Source organism: Falco rusticolus, chromosome 12, assembly GCF_015220075.1.
Source record: "Falco rusticolus isolate bFalRus1 chromosome 12, bFalRus1.pri, whole genome shotgun sequence".
Taxonomy (NCBI): Eukaryota; Metazoa; Chordata; class Aves; order Falconiformes; family Falconidae; genus Falco; species Falco rusticolus.
In genome coordinates, this window is record NC_051198.1 from 22,221,439 (window position 1) to 22,244,988 (window position 23,550).

Sequence of the window (23,550 nt, forward strand, 5' to 3'; positions counted from 1 at the left end):
AAATCCATCTTGTCTGTGAATGCTTTGATTAAAACAAAAAACCGCTTAACTTCCAGATTTGTAATAATTACTTCACTCAGAGCCCTATCTGCAAATGCTGATTCAGATAGTGATAACATAGAATGTGTCTTGACTGCTTTGACAGAAAAATCAGTGCTGTATCAAAAGGTGGGGTCTTTTTTCTCTCTATTCAATCAGAGTCCCAAAGAACTATGTGTGTGATAGGTGCACATCACTGCCAGGAGTACTCTAATAGCATAGGCATGATTTTGATTTTGGCATGACCAAAAAAACTCCTAATCCTCAAAACAGAACAGATGAGAAACGAGAATGTATCTTAGTGTGCTATTGGGACAACTCATACTGGTAAGGTAATTTGGCAGAGCAGTGCATGCAGGTCTGATAACAGACAGTGCTTCCTATTTTTGCTTCTGACAGATATGGTCAATGAGCAATGTAAACTTGTACCCTTACCCATCTGTTGGTCTTTACATGATGCCTTCTTTTTCAGGTTTTTTCTTCCCGTTCAGTAGAGGTGTGAGTCCTAATTTACTTGTTTACAAAACTTACGCTTAGATCTTCTTGGCTTGGGTTATCTGTTGACAAGAAATCCAAAGTAACAGGAACAGAGGTTAACATTCTGTGAAAAACAAAGCTTGTGCACCTGGATGAACTCCAGAGCCACAGGAAGTATTCTTGAATAAACAATTCCTATTACTGTTTCCATAGGTTATTTGTAGTTGTTGCCATCAGAAATTCTGCACTGTGAATGAATGTTCAGATTACAGTATTCTGCAGTACTTTTTGACATGAGCCTTTATCCTTCTGACATGAGCCATTATCCTTCTGAGAACTGAAATGTTTAGAAGAATCTGGGTGCAAGCCATCTTGGAGATAAGCCATCCGAGAAAAATGAAAACATGACATAATCTTCCTCAACTTAAAGAAACCTCTCTGAAAAAGGAAAAGAATCAATGTCCCAATGTCTATTGTTTTACCTTCCAGATTTTGCTGAAAGCTGTCTCATATTGTGCAAAAGCAGCAGATAGAGCAGAGGCTTGGATCTAACCCTTGCATTGTGAAAATCTGAGTCCACTTCTTGGCATGTCTGCTTGGGCTTTAGAGATTAGAGATTTAGACCGATTACAAAGAATCAAATGCATGAACTGAATCCAAAGAGGCCTAAAGTTGTAGGAACGTTTGAATGCAGAGCTGAACTCAAAGCCTTGCACCCTTCTTCTGTAGATGACAGAATCTTTGAAAGAAGAAAAAAACCCAAAACTTACAGGTAGCAGTTGTTCCAGCCAGTTTGGGCAGATAGATGATAATGGAAGTGAAAATTCCCTGTGCCTTGTTCTGTGCTCCTTTGCAGAGGTACTAACACCAGCTGTGTTGTATATGCAGAGCTTCGTTACCAAGCAATTAACTGCCTGCAGGATAACTTTACAGATTAAACCGATAACTGGTTCAAAATAGCTGTGGCAAATCAAGAGTATCCTAGGAGGCTACTCTTCTTGTTGGAGGCTGCGGCTACATACCATTTCTTTTACATTGCAGTGCTGTTTTGATAATGATCTCAGATGAAGCCCAGGTAACTCAAATTTATTCGTTACCTTTAACCCTTTATTAATTTTTATGTTTGAGCAAGGTAAAAGCTCATTAAAAAGAATAAATCATGCTCCACAAAAAGCAAAGTGTTCCTTCTGAACTGCAGAACTGTGCAGCTGTGCATTAGATCTAAGTATACTTAGGGCAAAAGTGTTAACTGAAAGGATGACATGTTTAAATTCTTAGGTAACATGTCTGTGTCCTACATTATGCGTCAAAGTATCTCAAGAATATCACTGTTTTTTCCTTATTTATTGTTTAAGCATGCTCTGTATTTTAAAATAGTTATGCAATACTTTTTGACAGTAGGAATTTCAAGGCATTTGTGATGTATTTTCATGTTACAGAAAGACAAACATACATGTGTGTCTGAGATACACCGCAGACAGGTCTAGCAATTTAGACAAAGGCAACAGTCCTACAGTCTTTCCAAAACATTTTCTATTCCACGTACAGGGCAGAGATAATGCCCTGCAGTTTTGATCTGACACAACAAAAATGGTAGACAGAAATGAAATGATGATGGCAGCTTGTAGGGATATCTGAAAAGCTCTCAGTATTAACATGCAAAAGACCAACCTATCAATTTTAGTAAAGCTGAAAGGATCTTAAGAACACTACGCTTAGTAGGGAAGTTTGAGTATGTGCTGAGCCTCTATGATTCTACACATTAAATATTACATATGTCCTAAACTGCTGCTGCCAAGAGTAAATACTTCCTTCCCATTTCTCTGAATGATCTCCTCTGAGTTTAGGATGTCTTGGAGCTGGAAGAAAACAGGCTGCTGAAAGGATTATGTGCAAAGCAGCAGCCTAGCAGTGGAATATAACCACCCAAGGCAGAGAGAAGGAAGGTGAGCGAAATACTACTTACGAGAAGCAGCAGGAGATTATAAATAACTTACGGGAGAGCATGGTTTCCAAAGAGATGAAACTTGCAGATGCACTCAGAGATAAGGTTGAACTTGAGAACAGAAAAGTGTGACATCCTCCTTGGCTACAGTTCTGGGAAAATCAGCATGAACTAAACAGTTTGTGACTGCTGGCTCCTTTCTTGACACCTTCAGTCTCACTTCCCAAAAATACTGATGCCTTTGGCTTTGATACCTTGCAGGTGCCTGGATTCATAGAAAATCACGCTGCTGCTCTTCAGTCCCTAACTTAGCAATTTTTCTCATTTTGTCTTTAAACGATGCCCATTCTAGTTTAAGAAAGAGGGTTGGAGTTTTGCTGCTGAAGAGCTGACCAGGGACACAGAAACGAAGGTGCAATTCTCAGCTCCACTACAACTTTGCAGTCCTTAATGCTAAGTTTCCTGGCTGTTAAATGAGCCGATGCTTCCTTTGAATTCCCTTTGTCTTTCATCCCTATTGGGACTTTAAGCCATTTGAAGACAGTAATGTTCACTGCCCTGGTGGGACCCTAAGATGGCTGTAATACCAAGAATGCTACCTTCTGAAGCTCTAGCTTTTCCTTGCTCCAAAGAGGTATCGCTTTGTGGTGTTTCATCTTTCAGCTGAAGTGCCCATATCTTACCCATGTCCATCCAAGCCTGCCATCGCTTGGAATTTGCCTATATGTCCATTGGTCATTTATTTTTTGAAATACTGGTAGAAACCATGATGACCCCAACAGTATTTCTGGCTCAGCCACTTGAAGACATTGTATAAAAGGTGTTTCCCAACAACGTCACGAGTTGTAATGATACATTCAAAATGTGCAGAATGAGGGGGCTGCTGGAAGCTCGAGGTAAACTTTTCATCCACTACGCTTAGCTAGTTTCTGAGAAAACAGCTATTCCAAGTAAGGAAGAAATGACCCTCTAATCCCAGAACAACTGTTGTAGCCTTTGCAGACACATTAACCTGAACTTCCCTAAGCACCTAAAGGAGCTTTTCAGCTTGAAAAAGAGTAAAATCTTAAGCAAGACTTTATCTGAATAATTCTGTTAGCTGTACTTGCTTCACAGAGTAATATATATTTATGGGAAACTTAAATACATAGGGAAATAGTTACAAACTACTATTCCACAATACTGTAGCTCAACTTACTGCAAGCCCTGTCAGCGAGTATGCATGTAAATTCCTCATGGTACTGTGAAAACCACAAATACAAGCTGGTCAAACTAAGTCTTTTAAACGTATCTGGTTTATGTTACCCTTAAAAAAATTATGCACATTCCGCTAGGCTGTTTGATTTAACAACAGAAATAAATCAGGGGTTGTCCTGATACTAGCTGAAAAATCATCTCACTGAACTGTTTTCTTCACAGCTGGGAACCTGCTGGCCACTTCCTATTTCTGATTGTGCACACTATTCATAGTCATGTAATATCACTGGAATAACCACATCAATTATTTAGATGAATACTTTTCAAATTCTACTTTAAAAAACATATATTCTGTTTTTAATGCAATTGAACTGAAAACAAAGACAGCTAGCGCCATATGACACCATGAGCCACTGGAAAGCACTTCTTGATTTACAGACAGGGTTTGGAAAGGCAAATGAATTCTGCAGAATGTTTATATAAAAGCATTACTCTCCATAACTTCCTCTGACTGGACCGTCCTTTCATTTATATTTTTCCACCAACTCATTTAGACTGACTCATAGCACCTAAAAATAGTTTAATTTACTTTATCTTTTTATACTCAGAATAACACCACAAAATGGATCATGCCTACATGCAGTTATCTGAGAAAACCTACTCTGTTATTTCAGCTCATTCCTTTCGGTGTCTGAAAGTCACCGAACCACATATTAAGTCAGTATAAATGTACATAACCAGAAAAGTCAAGGAAGTTATGTGCCAGAATCTGACCCCAATTTATGAAGCGTAACAAAAATTACTCTCTAGGCCATACAGCATGTCTCACATTTAGATATCCTTTTAGAAACTGAGCATGACTGCAGTGCTTTAAGGAAATCATCCCAGATCTATGTTGGCGTTACTTCAAAAAGTTATGTCCAAGCTTCCTGAATTTTAATTTTTTTGCATGTGCTGGAGCAATTTTCCCATGTAGCAGGAGCTAGCTTTGCACAACTGGAGCTGAAGGAGCAGCTCTGCAAACAGCAAGTTCTTATCCTGTCTGGGGCCAAATCACAAAAAAGAAACAAACCCAACTGCAGTTTATTATTTCGTGCCCTGCAATGTGGCCTTTTGAGAGAGGAAAAAAAAGCAAAGAAGGGATTAGAGGAACTTCAGAGGAAGAAGTGGGACTATAGCTGCACACCAGAGAGCTGGTATGAGCTGTAACAGTAAGGCTCACCCCTTGTACACATTTTTAGCAAGCACAAAGCTCAAGAATATTCTGAAACAATACAAGTGAGGAGCACAGATGTAATTTACCTGTTATTTATCTACTTCAGAAAACGCATTTCTGCTTCAAGCTATAAATCATTAAGACCTCTAACTTTCAAACAGTGCATCACAAATTGGCTTTCCGGTTTATAACACTCATCCTAATATGCCTCAGCACTGTCTTCTTTCAAGAAAGCCTAGAGAGAACCAGCTGTCTGAGCTGGTTGTGTTGCTATGTAAGATTTGTGCATAAGTGTCTCTCTGGGAGTTTTGGTTTGGTTCTATCATGTAATATTCATGACAATCATCATTAACCTGCCAGCTGAGCTGCCTTAGCATCCTGCCTCCAATGTCAAAAGTCTCTTCCTAGCCCACACAGTTCCTGGAAGCCTGCATGCCCACATTACAGGGTATGGAATTTTGGCTTGAAATTCTTATGTTTCAACTAACAGGATGAATAAAAAAATAAACAATGAAACAAACAGAAGAACTGCTACAGAAAAGATAAAGCAAGAACAAGGGTGTGTTCAGTACTCCTAGTTAGCAACGACATGCTTAAACAATTAATCTGATCATTCCAGCCCATACACCAAGGCTTTGGGAAAGCTGACAATTCAAATATGTCCATTAATAATAAAATGTGATGGGTCAAAAGGGGGGGGGGGGAAATCCTTCCTTTTAAGCTGCATGGAGTAAACTGTGCCACCTTAAAATTACTCATAGCCCACTGCATATCTGTCAAAAAAATATACAAATATTTGGAGTAGTAAATAATTTCAGTGTCACTGAGAAGAAATACATTCATGCTATAAGCAAATTCGGTAATTACATTATGATTTTAATGTACTTACTTTTTCATCAAGAATGTCAGAATAATCAAATGATGATTAACACTCTGGACAATTCAATTACACAACACCCGGAAAAATCCAAGGGATGCTAAATTTCAACTTCCCCCATCAGACAGAGCAAAATATACACTAGGTCCAGGCCTGCCAATGTGGAGCAAACTGAAATGCTGTTGAAGAATCAAGAAAAGGGAAGAGTGGCACAAGGAGGACGGAGTGATCAGTGGAAGAAGGCGAGTAAGAGTAGAGAAGGACCCCCAAGATCAAGCGAGAGAGAGGTAATAGAAATTTTGATGCTACAGCCACAGCAGAGCAAGAGAAGACCAGAGCCAGCCTAACTGCGTGGTTCATTCCTGCCTCATTCTTTCAGAATAGGATAGTCGGGAAAGAAGATACACACATTTTAAAGACAAAAGTGTTGTGGATTAAGTTTTATTTTATATGGTACCTAGTGATTATAAGAAATACAAGTTGAATTCTGTTTCTACCTCTGTGTTTCTACGATGCTTTTTGTTCAACTGCAGTTGAACAGAGGGAAAGGGGAGAGGCTTACTTGTTGCCTGAAAGAGAAAAAATGTTTTTCCTTATTGTACACTACAACCTGCAATGGAGCATCAGGGATGGATTTGTTAAAAAAACAGCAGCTGAGGGATTAACAGCTCACTCTTAAATCAAGACTACCAGATTTAATCATCTTTTCTAAGGAGGCATACACTTTCCAGAGGGACCCAGTCTTACAGCGGTGTCACTAGTAACAATACACTTCTAGAATTAGCTTTCAAAAAAAAAAAGATTTTGATAAAAGCTCCTACGTAAAACTTTAGACTTCTAAAACTTGCCAGTGGATAAACTTCATGAATGTTTCTTCCCCACTGACAAAGAATTTAGGAGACTTGAGGAATGTGAAATACAAATATCTAACATAATAAACAGCTGTCTACACATAATATGAAATTAGCAAAACCAGAAACAATAAAGAAGAGTAGGGCAAGGGCCTCTTAGTTTCCATATAATGGGCACCCCGAAGGGGATGCAGATAATCCCACACAATATCACAGTTCACCTTCCTGGGTGGAACCAGCTCAGCCACAATGGGGAGCGTACCAGCAGCCTTCAGATCGTTCCCTTGTCACAAACCAGCACTGCTCAGCCTTGTTTCAGTCTCCTGCTGCCTTCTGTAAAATCAGCTCTACTGCATTTAGACTGGTTTAAGGCTCCAGCAGCTGCAAGTCCACCAGGGCTCAAAGCCTGTTATGAAACCCTAACAGGAAGACCCAATTTTCTAGCAATCTCTTCTCATACTTCCCATGTCTTTTCATAAGCATGATTCTGTGAGCTGTCTAATAATGATAAGTACCCCCAGTACAACACAATATTACATGGAAGGTCAGTAAAGCACAATATAAATTAATTTGCCAGCAGCTGGGTTTTCCTGCACCTCTAAGGGGAGGCAAGAGCTCTTGATTTCTAAGTATGATCATTATGAGACTTACACACATTACCAAGTTTACACAGAAAATAATCATTTTATATCTAGTAGTAAAAGCTGCTTATCAAGAATTTTAGGTGCCTTAACACCATTAAAATTAAAATCAAGGGGGAAAGGGCTGTTAAAAAAAAAAAAAAAAAAAAAAAGAGAGAGAGAGAAGCAGCTCCTACTTCCTACCGAACAGCAACTCAATACAAGAAAAAAAACCCAATTTTTTTCTCAGACTCTTTTCTGGAAGACACTTTTAAAAAGATTTTATCTTTCCTTCAAAGCTGTAAGTATGGCTTTATGGTGATATGGCACAGCTCTTGCATTTTCAAAAAAAAGTGTGTCACCATTAGACTGTTTCTGATCTCCTTATAGTCACAAGCTATGCTTAATATTGTTTATTTTTTATATTATTTGTTAGACCGTGTTTTACCCTCAAGTACATTTTATTTAAGTATTGCTCTACCCATGTTGATTTAAACCAGCTAAAAACAGGACAGCAAAGTATGCAGTAATAGGTAACAGGCCTTGAGAGAAAGTTTAGACAAACTATTTCTGCAGAAGTAGAAATCACCTACAGGCAATTTTCCTTCTTTTTAGAGGCCTATTAACTTTGATATTTATGGAACTATTAAGCTGTTCCTTTGGAAACAATCATAGCAAATGTTTCTTAAGGAGGTTATGAGGCATGGGTATTTTTCTCTAGAAAGCTTCTTTAGAAATAAAGGGGAAAAAAAAAAAAGAAATTTAGTTCTTGTAAATACACTGTCAAGGCAGCTAAAAGAGCAATCAAAGTTTGCTTCACATTTCAGTCCACATTTTCCAGGAACTCCCCACTAGGAAACTTTATTAAATTTAAGAGAAATTTAATTTAGAACGAGTGCTGTTTTCACTGTATTTTTCTTCCCCCAATGTTTTCCTAGATGGATGCTTTCATAACAGTTCCTTTGGTTTACTTTGTTTCTATGCAACTTGAAGTCATAAACCAATTTTCAACTAGTGTACATCAATAACAATAAAGAGCTCCAACTGAGCAATGCTGATTTTCACTGCTATAGAATTCAGTCCCCCCTCCTTTCCCTGGACCACAACAACCTCCTACATTATCGGCTTTGATGTTTTCTATGGTGCTCAGAAACCAACATTTTACATTATTTGGATTAAACGCCAAAAAAGGACCTCTCTAATTATGAACATAATTACAGATCCACTCTTCTTCCATAATTCCTGAATTAGACAGCCATTTGCTTTTGACTAAAAATACACTGGATCTTCAGAGCTCTGTACCGCACTCATCTGCGTACATTATTATCCCTTTTTCCCTCCATGTGTCCTTTTGCAGAGTTTTAATAGTTCCACACTACAGGGAGCTCTGACAACACTGGGACAAATATTGTTGCAAGGCACAATATAGGATAATTAATAATGAACTTTGAAGCAATCACTAAATCTAGCTGAAAGCTTATAAAGAAACCGTACTTTGTGATGATGCTTATTCTTGATTTTGCTGGTAAAAAAAAATCCAAATATCCCCTAAAATACTAAAAGTGAAACTCCTTTTCTAACTGCATGCTAATTTACAAAATTAAATAACTCTCCAGGGGTTTCACTGCTAGTCAAAGATAACAACCATACAATCTGGCTCTTGCACTAAATAACCACTTCTCATTATTGTTTTTATAATCAGGATTAGGCAAAGATCTTTCCCAATACTAACCTGGAAAAGCTAAAATCCAGAAGGAGTAGAGGCCTTAAAATATTCAGTATAGCAAAATGCAGGTTTGTTTGCCCTGGACTTCAAAAACATGGCAATAAGCACATCCCCTTGTTTAAGGCTTAGTTTAGACTGTTAGGCAACACTTCTGATGTTCTTTAAATTTCACTGTCCAAGATAAGAGAGAGCAAAACTTCTTGGACAACCAAATGCCATTCAGGTCCTTTAAAAAGAAGTGAAGCTCAAAAGAATTGGTAACAGCACATTTCAAAACACATTAATAGGTTGGCTCAAACCCCCACCCTTTACAAAGAAGCAGGAGGCATACTTTCCCTGCCTGTTTTCCTTAATGGCTACAGAGAAAACCGACAGGAAACATGAGCAGAATGAAACCAGTTTGCAGTCCTAGAGAGGAAAATGGTTCTAAAATGTAACTGTGGGCAAACAGAAGATGCAGACAAACAGATAACCTCCCAAGCACCAGTCACAAGCCAGGCAAAAAAAAAGATCTGAGCCATGTGGATGCGAACACAAAGGTATACCTAAATTTTGCAAAATGGTCTAAGTGACCTAGTCAGAAATGTTACAGATGCAGGCAAAAAAACCCTTAAAACAGTGAAATACTTTGTAGAATGATCCTGAATCCCCATCAAGGGAGAAAAACAGGGAGCAAGAGTTTTCTGAGTGCAGCACTGATTGGAAAGAGACTTGAGTTACTGCCAAAGAAGCTGTTTCCTATTGTCTTTTTTTCCTGCTACATTCAGGGAAACAGGACCTCAGTTTAATCCCACTCTGATTATGAAGAATGTACACAAAAATGTATCACTTCACATTAACATTCTGGACAGAAATAAACTAAATGAGCTCAAATATTGGCCCACCATTACAGTGAAAGTTACGTAACTTCTTTCGTATATACTGAGAGATACAGAAAAAAAAAATCCCGCAAAATTCTGAAAGATAGCAGACTACTAGCATTCAGAATTTGTAATCTAAGTTGGTTTTTAACTTAAAGAATTAAACAAATAAATAGGATGAATATAAGGAAACATACTATCTCACAATATACACATGAAACTCTTCCTGAAAATAGCGTGGAGAATTGAAGAATGGAAAAAATTACCTAGTCATCACATTACCATGAAACTTAAAGATCTCTATTACGTGCCTTCCTAACCCTATTATCCTAGCTAAACTGCTGAAACCCTAAACTCTCAGCACGCACCTTCACAGGTTCTGAAATCAGTGCCTGAGGCTTCACTCTGTTCTCCCCTGTATTTCACATCACTGAAATGTGTGCTACAAAGCAGTACAAAACTCTACACAAGTCAGAGACCTCAAAGTTCTTAACCACAAAAGGATTTCTTAAGCATTCTCCTGCATTCATTTATTTTTGATGCCTCAAACAAACAAGAGCTGATAATTTGCTTGCAGAAAGATTTCCATTGCTTAAGCAATGCAGCTGAGCAAAACAAAGTACCTGGTTCTGTGCCCTCAGCTCACACAGGTCTCTCCTAATGTTTACTTTTCCAGAACAGGATTTCCTGGGAAGTTCTAAATGCGTGTCTCTCAATTCTGTTTGAGAGCAGAGAAATAAATAGAAGGTGCAGACTCTTCTAGAAAAGGGAAATCGGGTTCTTGTCTAGCTTAAGTTATTACCAACTGCAACTGACCTGAGCCAGAAACCCCTGGCAGGGAAAAAGAAAATTCACCTGGTGCATTTCCACTATCCAGCCTAATATCGTATTTGCTTACATACTGTAATTATTGAGAAAGGCACTACTGATTTGTAACTTATTTTCTTAAATAATATTCAATTATTGGCAGCAGGTTATTTAATACAGATGTGCAGAGCACAACTGAGAAGAATGGCGCTGGTAAGAAATGCTTTTGTAATGGAAGAAGAATGCATTTCTCAATTGTTAATCTTGCTTACATCTCATACTTATAGTCTATCGTGTTGACAGTTGGACTGGTGTCATATCGTTTCAGTCAGCTGGGCAGCACTGGGCAGCTGGCTTTCCATACTGACCCATTTATCTTCCCCAGATGCAGGTTTTTCACTCTGAAAGGCCAGTCCCCATTCATGTAAGCAGAACAAGAGAGACATCCAGCGGCTGGACCATTTAAGTGTATTTTTTAAGCTAGAGACAAACTCAACTACATTCTTACCTAGTCCACATTCTTCCACGTATAAAAAAACATTTATGAGCCAACTACCTGACATACAGAACCAAAGAAAAAAATATTCCAGTGGCTGAAGCACTGCTGTCATCTCTGCTGTGTGCTTTTCCTGCAACTTCATCATTGCGTGTTCCAAGTCCCATCCGTAGTTCCCCCTTTTTATTCTTAACTTCATTATTTTTACTATTGATTCATATAAATTGGTATAGGTTTATTAACTTCCATGGAGCTATAACGGTTTGTGTCAACCCATTCTAATTGCTTGCTATTCAGACATGTACTTTTCACATCTACTATCTTCTAGTCAAATATTTTCCCTAACCTTAACACTATTTGTACTACTTATTTTTATTTGCATAGTAAATAGACTTCCCGGTCACTACTGATATAAAATTCCAGAGAATCAGTGGTAAATCCTGGTATTATGTGGTTTAAGCAGGGAGAAACAGATTATTAAAAGTATTAATTAGTAGTATCTACAGTGTTTGTTATAAAGAAATTCTCTGTCTTTACTGTCACATCTAAATTACTTCTTGTATATAGAAAGACAGCACATCTGGAAACATAAATCAGCACAAAAGGGCATATAAACTCAAAAATCTGAAGAGAGGATGAATAAATAGAAGGAAACTTTTTGACAGAGTATAAGTAATATTAATTTAGAAGTAATTCATCTGCAGAAATCAACTTTGTCACTGCTACATAGTAAATAATTCATTTTTTAATGGGCTTGACCCTTAAAAATTTGAAAGATCTGTAGGAAAAGTTCTTGTAAGAGAGTAAGGAATGGGTTAATTTTTCTATACTTAGTGAAGAATTGAAGGCAGCCAGTTGCTGACTTCACTTAAAACAATGTAGGATGAGGTGTTAGGGATACAGTTAAGGGCTATAAGCAAATTTCCCAGCTTCTAAAGAGAAAACTATGCAGCCAATAGAGTAAAAACAGATAGTATCATGTGATGACCCAAAACTAGCAGGCTATGCTACTTATGAAAAAAAATTACATACCCAGTCTGAGAAGGAATTTGTTCCTTTCTTACCACACATGTATGGAAAATCCATCACACATAAGCCAAACAATGTATCAAGCTGCAATAGTTATTCCTAATATTAAAAAAAAAAACCACAAAAAAAGCCCAACAAAACACACCAAAAAAACAGAAGGTTTAAGTCTTGTACTGTGCTCTCTGACAAAATATTTCACTCTACTGTGCACTTCCTTGCAATGTTTTTTCAACCGTGCTGCTACAAAAACACTACCCCAAAAACCCAACCCAACCCAACTAACCAAATAAACCCCACAAACAAAAAAAAACAAACAAAAAAGAGAGAAAGTAAAAGAAGAAATGTCCACAAGGCGGCACTTCCCACTGCTTACTAAGAATTGTTTAGTATACCTTTAATATCAACTTTAATTGAATGAAATAACATAAAAGATTTCTTGACTACCGAATGCCCACAGGGGTTGATATCAATTGCTAACATAATTAGAACTACTTTCAGAAAGACCATAAATCTATATATTCATAGACTTCTGGATAGACCCTACTGTGACTGAAAAACGGGCGAACAGCTTTCCCTTATGATTTCAAACCAGGTGTGATGTCACTGGAAAGCCAGACAGACTCCGCTGAAACAACAGGGCTGTCCCAATAGAAATCAAAAGCTGAAATCAGGTTCTCAGGTTCTGAAAATCAAAAGAAGCCTCTTTGCCAATAATCTTTGGATGAGGATCTAGTTCTTTAAATATTTTATCAAAGCATTGCTCCTCTTCTAGTGTTTTTAAGGGAGGTATCTAAGCCAGGCAGAGTAGATAACATTTGGAGAATTATTAGATGTTGCAGTAGACCTATTTTTCAGTTTGAAACCTTTTTTAAACCATGATGTATCTTGTACTTGCTGTAAGGCAGAGTTGTTCATTTTGTCTCACTTGAGGGATCTATCTTGGTACCCAGGTAGCACACACCTAACCTGCAAATCCCGCCTCCCCCCAGGCAATCGAGAACACTTAACTGAGGAGTTTATATTCTCCCTGATGACTCTGTATGTGAGGACTATTTAGTTTCAATATTATGTCCTGTGTTTGTAAGTGATCAAACAATTATCCACAATTAATTTATGCACATGGAGGTCCATGGCACTGATCTGTGAGGTACAGCTTCATCTCAACCCTCATTAGCAGTAGCAAGTCAGTTGTCAGCAACCGCCGGTCCTTGACCACTTGGGGGAGGGATGCTGAGTTGAACTAATGTTAGCTAACTTCAGGGCCTTAAGTGGTGGTGGACCATAGAGGTGGTGAACCATACATATATTAAAGACAAAGCAACACTTCAGTGTCTTAAAAGCCCGCATGTGAGAAAGCTACTACATACAAAGCAAGGCACCCAAGCAAATAGCAATTTGGTACAGGGCACAGGCACAGAACGTGGTTTGTCTGACAAGTCATGGAACTTACATTACTGCTGTTCCCTTCACAGGAAATCCTTCACTGATGCCTTTAGAGCAACACTTCAAAACACACTGAGGTACAACCCATCTAGCATACATCTGCCACCCCTCAAATTAGCTTTGATCAGTGTTAAATGAACTGTCCACTTGCCTCACTTGAATGACCTAAGTAGAGGATACATCTATCTGCCAAGTCCTGAACAGTGGCCTCCAAAAATGGAGACACACCTTCTCATCAATCTGGACTTATGAAAACCATTAGGTCTTACCTAATTGCTGTACTCTGGAGATCTAAAGTCCCCCAGATTACTGCTGCATGGGCAGAAAAAAGCGACACTGGCTGGAGGTGATGCTAATTATGAACTTCCTTTCTTCCTATACTTATGCCTGTGGAAGAGTACAGAAAAATGCATGTGAATTTTCTTCTGCTAGAAGAAGAGGTTTTAATTATCAGCAGGATAATTGGTGGAATTTTCACCTGTATATCATTACAGTTAGATGGATACCAGACAGTAACTTGAAATTATTATTACTTTCTAGTTATCTCAAAATAATTACCTATTCTTTTTAATTTAGAGGTTAAATCATAATTAATCAATGATTTAATCATTGTAGGTCTAAACATGCTAACAAAACATATTCTAATATGCCTACATGAACAATAAAGAAAAGAAAAATAAACAACTTAAATCTGGTGGTGGGGGGGGTTGTTTCATTTTCATTGTTGTTGTTGTGGGGTTTTTTCCCCTGGCCTCCATCTGCTTCAGAGTCTGTGATACTAGGCAAGAATTCACTGAAAACCAAAAAACCTACAAATTATGATCTACATATAGTAAGAACTCTCCCTGATTTTTTGCAAGCTTATGAAAAAATACCACTCCTGAGACAGGATTCTCTCAAAGATCCCGAGTCCTATTGAAACAGGCCATGTATTACTGTTTTTTACACTACATATTCTTTGCACTGAGGACCTTGTCTCCATCAACAATCCTCAAACACCGTGATGAAGTAGTTATTGTTGTCACCCCACTCTCCACACAGAAAATGGTAGGGGAAAATGACATCCAAAGTTTCACCAACACTTTACAGTTGAAGTGGAGTGATAACTCAAACCCCTTGACTTGGTATTTTGTACTTTTCCCACAAATATTCTTCCATTTGAGTTCAAAGAACACCACAGAAGAATGGCTGAGGCAGCCAACGGAAACCTAAAAACTAAAGCTGAAACTGAATCATGTTGTCAAAGTCCCATTCTCAGTTCACATCAACTTTGTTACAAAGTTCCTCTGTTAAGAACTTCCTAAGTGTTTTTGTTACTTTTAGACAACCTTTCCAAAGCAAGACGGTTCTTCCAGAACAGCATTAACGTGTGAACGAGGCAGCGAGAGAGGCGCCGCAGAGCGCCCTGCTTTTGAGAGAAGGCTGCGACCAGAGTATCTTACCACTAGAGGGCAGCATAACGCAACCGCCGGGAAACTGCACTTGCCGCCGAAGACACACGGTTTCACCCCCGCGCAGAAACAGAACGACCTGCAGGCGAGCGCTAAAGCCAGGAGGAGAGAAAGCCGGCACATTGCTGATTTACGGGGACATACACAGGACCGCAGCAATGACAACCCTGGGTGTGAGCATGCTTGCAGGTGCCTGGCAGAGCCGATTCGGTGTCTTAGCTTCTCCGGCTGGCTGGGGCTTAAGAAGTTTTACAGACTTAACACCGCTACAAACTCCAAAATGCTTTCTCCTTTTTACCGGTCCTCTTACTCAAGCAAAATGGCATCGATCCTGATGGGGAAGCTGCCCAACCAAGAACTGAGTAAAAACTGGAAAAAAGCTTCAAGTAGCTGCCCTGTTAACAGACTATGCACAGAATTGATGGGATCAACGAGTTTATATAACAAAGATAATGTCAGGGGATATTGTTCTTTATTCTTCAACACCATTATCTTCCCATTGTGTCATACAACAAAACTCTTATCCCATTTAGGTTTCTGAATCAAGCCCCTGACTTCAATGTATAGGCTCCTCTCAGTTTCTGACTCTGAGATGAGCCCCTTCAGGCCCAGGTAAGTGAGCCCCACGATATCAAAGGGCTTTAGCAGGTATATACATTGCATCAGGACAGCACTGTGTACTTTAGCAATAACAGGACAAGAAGAACTTAGGATTGGAACAAGAGAAGTGATCCACGTGAGCCTGGTCCCAAGGTATGCACTGAGAGATGCATGCAGACATACAGAAGAATTTGGTTAGCTTTTACTATTTAATGGCCCAATTAGGCCATATTAATGAAAAATACATACCATAGAAACATAATATGCACACACAAAAATAAGCGAATCAAGTTGCCAGAAGGAGGTCGGTTGTTGATATGCAGATGACTTGGGCAGTAACTACTTAACTATTCCACCCTCTGAGAGAGACCAGGCTGTGATCTTGGTCAAGCTGCTACAATCAACTCTGTCTACTTTGTTGTGTAAGATATGAGAAGGTGCCTACCTAGCTGTGAGAACTGTACGTAGAAAGCACCAGATAAAGAGCAAAAATCTTACTATATTACACCTGGAAAAAGGAAGGCAAAGAACCTCTGTACCTGAGGGAACTACAGTTCAGGGGCAGTTGCGAGATACACAGGAAAGGAGTGAACAGGCTGGCTGTGCCGCCACTGCAGTCCAGGAGGGACTTACAGCACAAGGAATGCCAGATTTGAGGTGAATACTTGGAAAGGACGCATATCTGTGCAGCATGACGAGCCACTTGTAGCATCTCCTGAGGCAGCAGTGCCCAGGGCACAATGGAGAAAAGGCCAGTGAGATGACTGCACCAAAGAACAACAGCATCATGCAGAAAATTTCAGGTTGATTGGGTTTTCTTCTTCCTATCAGGGAATAAATTTACAATCATTCCAGTCTCGCACAGCATGCTCTTCCAGACTTTAGAAGCAATGGGATTTCTTTCAGCCTGCTACAGAAAAGAGGGATCTGAATGGGGGTCCACAGACACTCAGAGTGAGGTCTCTGTTCTGAGCAAAATGACCACACATAACCCAGCAATTCCCGGAAGAGTTAGTTACACCCTCTTTCCTGCTGCTCTGCACCAAAACAAGGTGTATTTTCACAAACATCTCTTTCAGCAACAGTGCTGGCTTTAAGACCTTGTTCCCTCCCACTTACTCCCACCGTGCACCACAACCTTATTTGTGCCAGGACAACTGCTGGTACGGGCACACATTGAACTGCATTGAAGAAAATAACCCTCCCCTACCCCCCCCCCCCCCCCCCCAAAAAAAAAAAAAAAATATTTAAAAACGGAATTAGTTTCCTGATCTAATTCACTGCGCAGTCATGCAAACCATTACACTGACATGAGCGGCTATGTAGGTAGAGGTGGGCAGCAAGCAAGAATGAACAGCAAGAGGATGACACTACTGTGAGAAAGAAGCGTCTGGGAAACCAGAGCTCTGCTGGAGGCAGAACCTGAGCATTAACCGCTGCTGAAGCACATTTGGCTTCGGCACCAGCTGAACTATACAGCTCTTAACATTTTAACCTGAGCACCTAGACACACTCAGGTGGTCTTTCCAGTTAGAAGATACTCGTATAGGATTTAACTCTCAGATAGTAACTGGTTTAATTATTATCAAGCTTACAAATAATAATTATTTTTAACTGGTCATTTTAATAACTAGTATTAATTTGTAATTTCAAGGCATTCCTCCATCCTCTCATGCCTGTTACCCACTTCCACCTTGCTCACTGGACTTTCTACCCCATCAGTTATGGGACAGCTGCAAAGGTTGCTGGATTAGCCTTTGCCATAATGGGGGCACAGGGGGAAGGAGCCAGGGGAGGACTGAGACTTTCCTGTAGCACCTCTGCCGCTGAGAGCACAGAAACTTTCATCAATGCCAGACCATTTTTAGGAGACCTGACATTGTTTCCAGGCTGTGCTCCTCACCGCAGTTTCAGCCTCTCAGCTGTGACAAATGCAGGTACCCGACCTATTTGAGTACTTGCAATCTAGCTGAAGGGGTAGAAACCTCCCACAGAGAAGGCAGAAACAAAAACTGACTTTAGTCGTGGTTTTTCTCCCCTCCCTCTCCAATTTACCAGCTATACTTTCAAGATGAAACTAACAAGCCCCTTTTACAGGGTCAGATCTTTCCCAGCTGTTCAAGAATTAAACAAACGAGATAGCCAGAAGTGCCCCCAGCTGGTCAAGCAGGGTGCTGCCCCAAGAGCTCTTGCTCAGCTTTTCTTTACTCTTATCCAAAATATGCTTCCTATTCACTCTGTGGTTTTTCTGTTTTAGTTCCCAAACTCAGCTCCTTTTCTTCTTTGTATGTGTTCCCCCCCAGACTATTTAGTATTGCCCATTAGTGCAAATTGTTCAAATATCCAAGAAGCCTACGCTTACTTTTTTTTTTCCAGAATTGCTGACATGCTTGACTATCTTTTAAAATACAATGTAATTTCTTCAACATCAAATTACATAAAATAAAGGACATCAGTAAAACCTCCTGATTCCAGGAAACCACCTCACTAGTTAACAATGGAATATTCAAGCACATACACAAACACGTATCTTTAACCCAGCTGCATCTTGCCCTTGGATACAATTGCATATGAAACAAACAGCTTAAACTGGTCACAGAAGAAGAGAATTTATACAAATAATTGTAAAAACAAATTAAAGGGGAATCAGTAGTCCTGATTTTTTCCCCTTGAATATTATAAGTTTTGATCTCAAAAAGAGATAAGCTCCATGCCTGTCAAGAGGGAATAAAATCACTTTTAAGATCCTGTATTCGATAATGCCCTCATATTTGAAGGTAAGTAATTACAGACACTTTACAAGATGCTCTCTCTCTCTCCCAGTTTTGTTAGTTCATATTCCAAATCAGGTTTTAAAACCTCCTTTTAACTGCAGAAAACACAGTGGCTGCTGGAATGAAGCAATAGTCAGTAAGTATGTTGTAGGGTAATTCCAAAGGCATGCACTGTAAACGTTACGAAATTTGTGAAGAGGAAAGGCTGAAAAATAATTTATTTAGATTTATTTCTGCTGTAAAAAAATCTTCAAGATGGCATTATAAGAATGAAGTTATGGTGCCCAAGTTATACTGAACCCTTGTGTCCAACAGTGCTTCTACTTGTTCTGCTCAGTGTTTATTTTCATTTCTGAGCACATCAGACTGGCATTCCACTTGTAGGTGTAGTAAGAGAAAACCAAACTTGAACTCCCTTTGTACAATGTATAACTTTCAAGCTTGGATGCCTACATTAAGCCAACTAAAGGTCAGAGCAGAGAAGCTGCAATTATACTTGTCATTAGAAGAAACCCAAGGCCTCAGTCCAGAAATGTATCAATGAAATTGCTTAGCTTTCAGTTGCTGAGTACTACACAGAAGTTCAGTCGTACTTTCCTAGACAGGATCCTAAATGTGGATTGGGTTTCCACGTACTTTACAGCAGATTTACCAGTATTGCTAACAGGACTGTTTCCCCCTACTTCAGTCCGTAGTGATGTAGCCACGGGATTGCTTAATGCACATGCAGACCCCTTCCTACATCACAGTTGTGCCTGGGGCTGTATTAGCCAGTTTTAAAGTTTCGTACTATATGACTTACGAGAATGATGTTCCTTGTCTCAAGTAAAAGATAGTACCTTTAGCAGATGGGGCTTCACGTTTGCATCAGTATTGATAACCTGGACTCTTGTCTGCTCTGGCTGAAGTTACAGGGAATCCTTCTGTTTTAAAGTTTTGCTAGCCTTAGCAAGAAGGTGTAGTAACAATGGGCTGCCCTGATCTGCTTTTTCAGCCCTAAAGGTTGCATTTCCATGTGAGAACAGTCATGCCAGCATGAGAAAAATCTGCCGTGTAACCGTAGGTATGGTTTCTGTTCAGAGGATAAAGAGAAAGTGTTGCTTCCCAGAACTGCTAGCATGATACCTTCCCACAAGCTAAAACTGTCTATTCGGGAAGGGGGGGGGGGGGGGGGAAGAAGAAAGACAAGATTCCCTAATTATCATATTATGTTCCTCATACTGTCAAGTGATCTACCACAGTGGTGAAGCATGTGAGGCTGGCTAAATCCCACGTTACATAATTTGGTGGTAACAAAGAAGCAGGCACATTAGCCAAATGACTGAGCAGATGTGGCATTTAACAATGTGTCAACTTTGCCCTGGACAACCTTAAAGAAAAAAACAAAACTAACCTGGACTCTTCCACCATCCTGATTACAATCTTTGGTGATTATTTTACTCCACATTTTCATCTGTGCCACGTGATTTTCCTTCTTGGTCCTCCTCAAGCTCCAGCTGTGGGAGTTTTCCCACCTCCAGTGCCAATAATTGGAAAGCAAGAGCAAAACGGCTGCTCTGGGTCCCCTGAGCTATCCCAGAGACCCTGCCCTCAACCTCAACTTCACTGTATTTTAACGTTCATCTGGGGAGGCAACATGTCCTTAAGCTACGACACTTGCATATGATCACAAGGTCTGTGAAGGGAGCACATTCTCCACCTCATGACCAAAGCGATGGGCATGCTCCCTGCACCCTGCATTTGTCAAGCAAATACCTACTCATCTGAATTCCCTATCACAGATTTTGGGGATGCGGCCTAAATTTGTAATGAGTATGCAATTTACATGACCTATATAATTTCCCATTCAAGTCCATAAAGCTATATTGCAACAACATTGCTATTTAACCAATTTTCTGCCCAATTCATCCCCTGTAAGTCAGGTTCCCACAGTAGAACAGATGGCAAGCTAATGAAGGAATGGACAGTCCAAATGCATTAAGCATACACTGCCTATACATAGTGCATCAGTATATGATTCACCCACTTTCATAAAACAGTTGTGACCTTTCATCTGACTACTTCCTCAAACACAATACACAGAAATATATATAACATATGGAAATCAGGAACCAACAACTGGGGGAATAATAATAGCTCATCTCATGATTTTTTTTGCTGTTGTTCTAATCCTTACTACGTGCTCTATCAAACATTTGTGTCCTCTCTTGCTATCCTTTGACTAATTAACTGTACCACCTAAGGCATAGGTTGCTCTTTGTTACGAAATGAGTGAAGGTCGCGAATACCTAGAATACCTAAAACTCTAGGTCCTAGAGGCTTCACAAAGGCATAATTTAAAAAAAAAATATTATAAAAGGAAACAACATCATATGAATAATGTACCAACCCTGCAGATAGAGAATCTAGTTCTGTACTTAAAAGTGACACTTATTTATACAACTAACTTTTCTTGCCGTCACTTACAATGCAAAGCTGATAACAAACACCCTGAGCACAAATGTTAGATTTGGTCAACACAGTTTATGCTTTGAATTAGGGAAAGGTAAGGTTAACACGCCACAGTATTGCACCACAGATCTCTTCACTACAACATGTGATAAATTGCAGGCAAAAATTTAAACACAAACACCAAAATTCTCTCCAAGCACCTACTAGCAATAGCTCACCCCATTAGGCATTTAGAACAATTAATTATCAAGGAAAAGCCCTACTTGGTCTCTAGAAACATAAGGTGATACACATCAAGAGGAAAATGTATTTTAAATGTTATGTAAAGATTGACAGGAGATTGAAGCAGCACCCATTATAATCCAACTCCAACCAGCAGAGCTAGGATAGGGAAGAAAGATCAGAGCTCCACTGTGAATCTACCAGGATATCATACATATAACTAAGCATATGATAAATCTGAGAAGCAAAGGCTAAATGTATTTTCAAGGAACACCACCCTGCAAATATTTTGCAAACAGTGAAAACCAGGCATTTTTCTCACAATATAAAAGACATTGTAAGCTGGTGCTTCACTGTTGTTGGTTTTTTTCTTTCTAAATCAGATGAGTAATTTCTTTGTAGCTCGCTCTGGTCAGAGATCATAGTATTCTAGGGACCATATAACTGGCACCCTAAAACCCAGAAGAGAGAATTTCTTGGAATGTCACGGAGCTTGCTGCCTGCTACCAGGCTGCACTATGAGTTTGCATCTGGGAGAGACAGTGGAGCTCACAGTGTGTTAGACAATCTCCAAGGAGCAGCAGAATCGTGAAAACAGTTGACTACTAACCAGGTGAAGTTACCACAGTGATGCTTTGCAATTGTTAATGACCCAGATTTCCAACCATGTAGCTAGAGAGCTGTTCTGCAACCCTCCAAGGGGTTACTTCAAAGCCACAGTACAGCATCTCCCTTTTCCCACATGAATATGGTGACAGTTTGCATGACCCAGTGCCTGACACTTCTTTAGACAGTGCAGTAGGTCAAAATGAGTCAACCAACAAACTATTAGGTGAAATCACAGATTTGTATTACAAAAAAATATATCTTACAAATCCCGTAAGAGATTGGGTCTTAACTATCCTTGGCACTGTACCAATAAGTAACAAAGAGCTCCCATCCCAAACAACACACCATCTCAGTCGCTGACAAGATGCCACAGGGCAAAGAAACATAGGAACAAGATAGGGATGGATAAGCACAAAAATAGCTTGAAGAAAAGCAGAAGTCCAAGCTTCCCCTTTTTCCTAACCATTTATTTATGTCCTTTGGCAGTGTGGCAGAAGTGCAGCTGGTTTAAAGCTACTATGTTCACCCTTAAAGAGAAATTCTCTTCTTCACTGCACTTGGGACTGTGTTTCCCCATTGCTTTATCAGCAAAAGACTAGCACAGTTCAAGCAGCTGGGATGTTCAAACGCTGACACAAATTCTGAAAGACGTGTGTGGAACATTTGGCAGTTACTTGAATGCTGCAGCAGGCAGACAACCACAGGTATAGATGTAATGCGATGAAATACTCAGGTCTGCAGTAAAGCTTAAATCACGCTATCAAACACAGCTGTACCAGTCACATGCTGGGGATTTCCCAGCTGCAGACGATCACCCAAAGAACACGTAGTTTGAAACAATTCAGTCACTATGTAATCAGCAACCATGTGACATTTTCATTTTCCCTTTCAAAACATCCAAACAAGTCTAGATTCAGAAAGGCTGTGTGGCTTAGCCACTATGACTCTTTCTTAGTTTCTTCTGCATTTATCATGTCAAATAGAGCGCTGCTACTACAGTAGGACTGTACTGGCTTTTTTACAGAAAGTACTTCTATGATCTTCATTCAGGAAGGAAGTAAATGTTCTTATGTACTTATGAGATCTAAAGATTTTTTTAGCAACATGATCTGGACAAATCATACCAAGACCACAGGTTAAATGTGTGACACTCGGAAACCATTAGGTTTTGAATCTCTTATCACTAGAAAATACCACATGAAATCTGTTTAAGATGATGACCGTTTTAGCAGAGTACAAAACAGCTAGGAATTAGTAAAAGAAAAGCCTGCATTTAAAATTCTTTGTACATTCTAATTCTGCTTGTTTGCTGTTCCTCTCCTTCCTCAGTACACAGCAGACCGCAATGCCCATGAAAGAAGAGGTGCAGTTGAATTAGGTCAGCTGTCTCTTCCTCTCTGGTCATCATCTTCTCAGTATTCTGTCCTCAGATAGGAAAATGCACTGAAAGAAACAATTCCTTACTTCCAGTTTCCTCTCTGGTCGGTGCTAATTGGCAGGTTTAAGCAGAAGTATTACTAAAATAATTTTTAAAACAGTTTAACTGCAGCATATGTGTATCAAGGAAACAGTTTTTGCTGAGAGTACCTGCTGCAGACAGCAGAACCTACAGTGACTATTATATTATTTTAGGGAGGAAACAGGAAGTCAGAGGGGAGAATTGCATTAAGGGCCCTGTCTTTGGAAGGCATTTGATTTAAAATACTAAAGCAAGGAGGTACGTCCAAGCCACATTTTTTGTTTATCACCTTCAGATAGTTAGTTTCTGAATGCTGACCAAATTTGAACACTCGCTGCAAAGTATGCAGTGTGCTGTACTCCTGGAGAGCCGCCTTTCACATCACTAGCATATCACCTGGA

At 39.5% G+C, this 23,550-nt stretch overlaps 1 long non-coding RNA gene across 1 annotated transcript in view; it reads right to left on the bottom strand.

Annotated features, from left to right (window-relative positions):
• LOC119156237 overlaps positions 1 to 23,550 on the bottom strand; it is a 65,301-nt gene that overhangs the window by 6,430 nt on the left and 35,321 nt on the right. The window contains exons 2-3 of the long non-coding RNA XR_005107028.1: positions 13,853 to 13,970; positions 475 to 596 (exon numbers count right to left, since the gene is read on the bottom strand). This is a non-coding gene — a long non-coding RNA (uncharacterized LOC119156237). The remainder of the gene's footprint in view (positions 1 to 474; positions 597 to 13,852; positions 13,971 to 23,550) is intronic.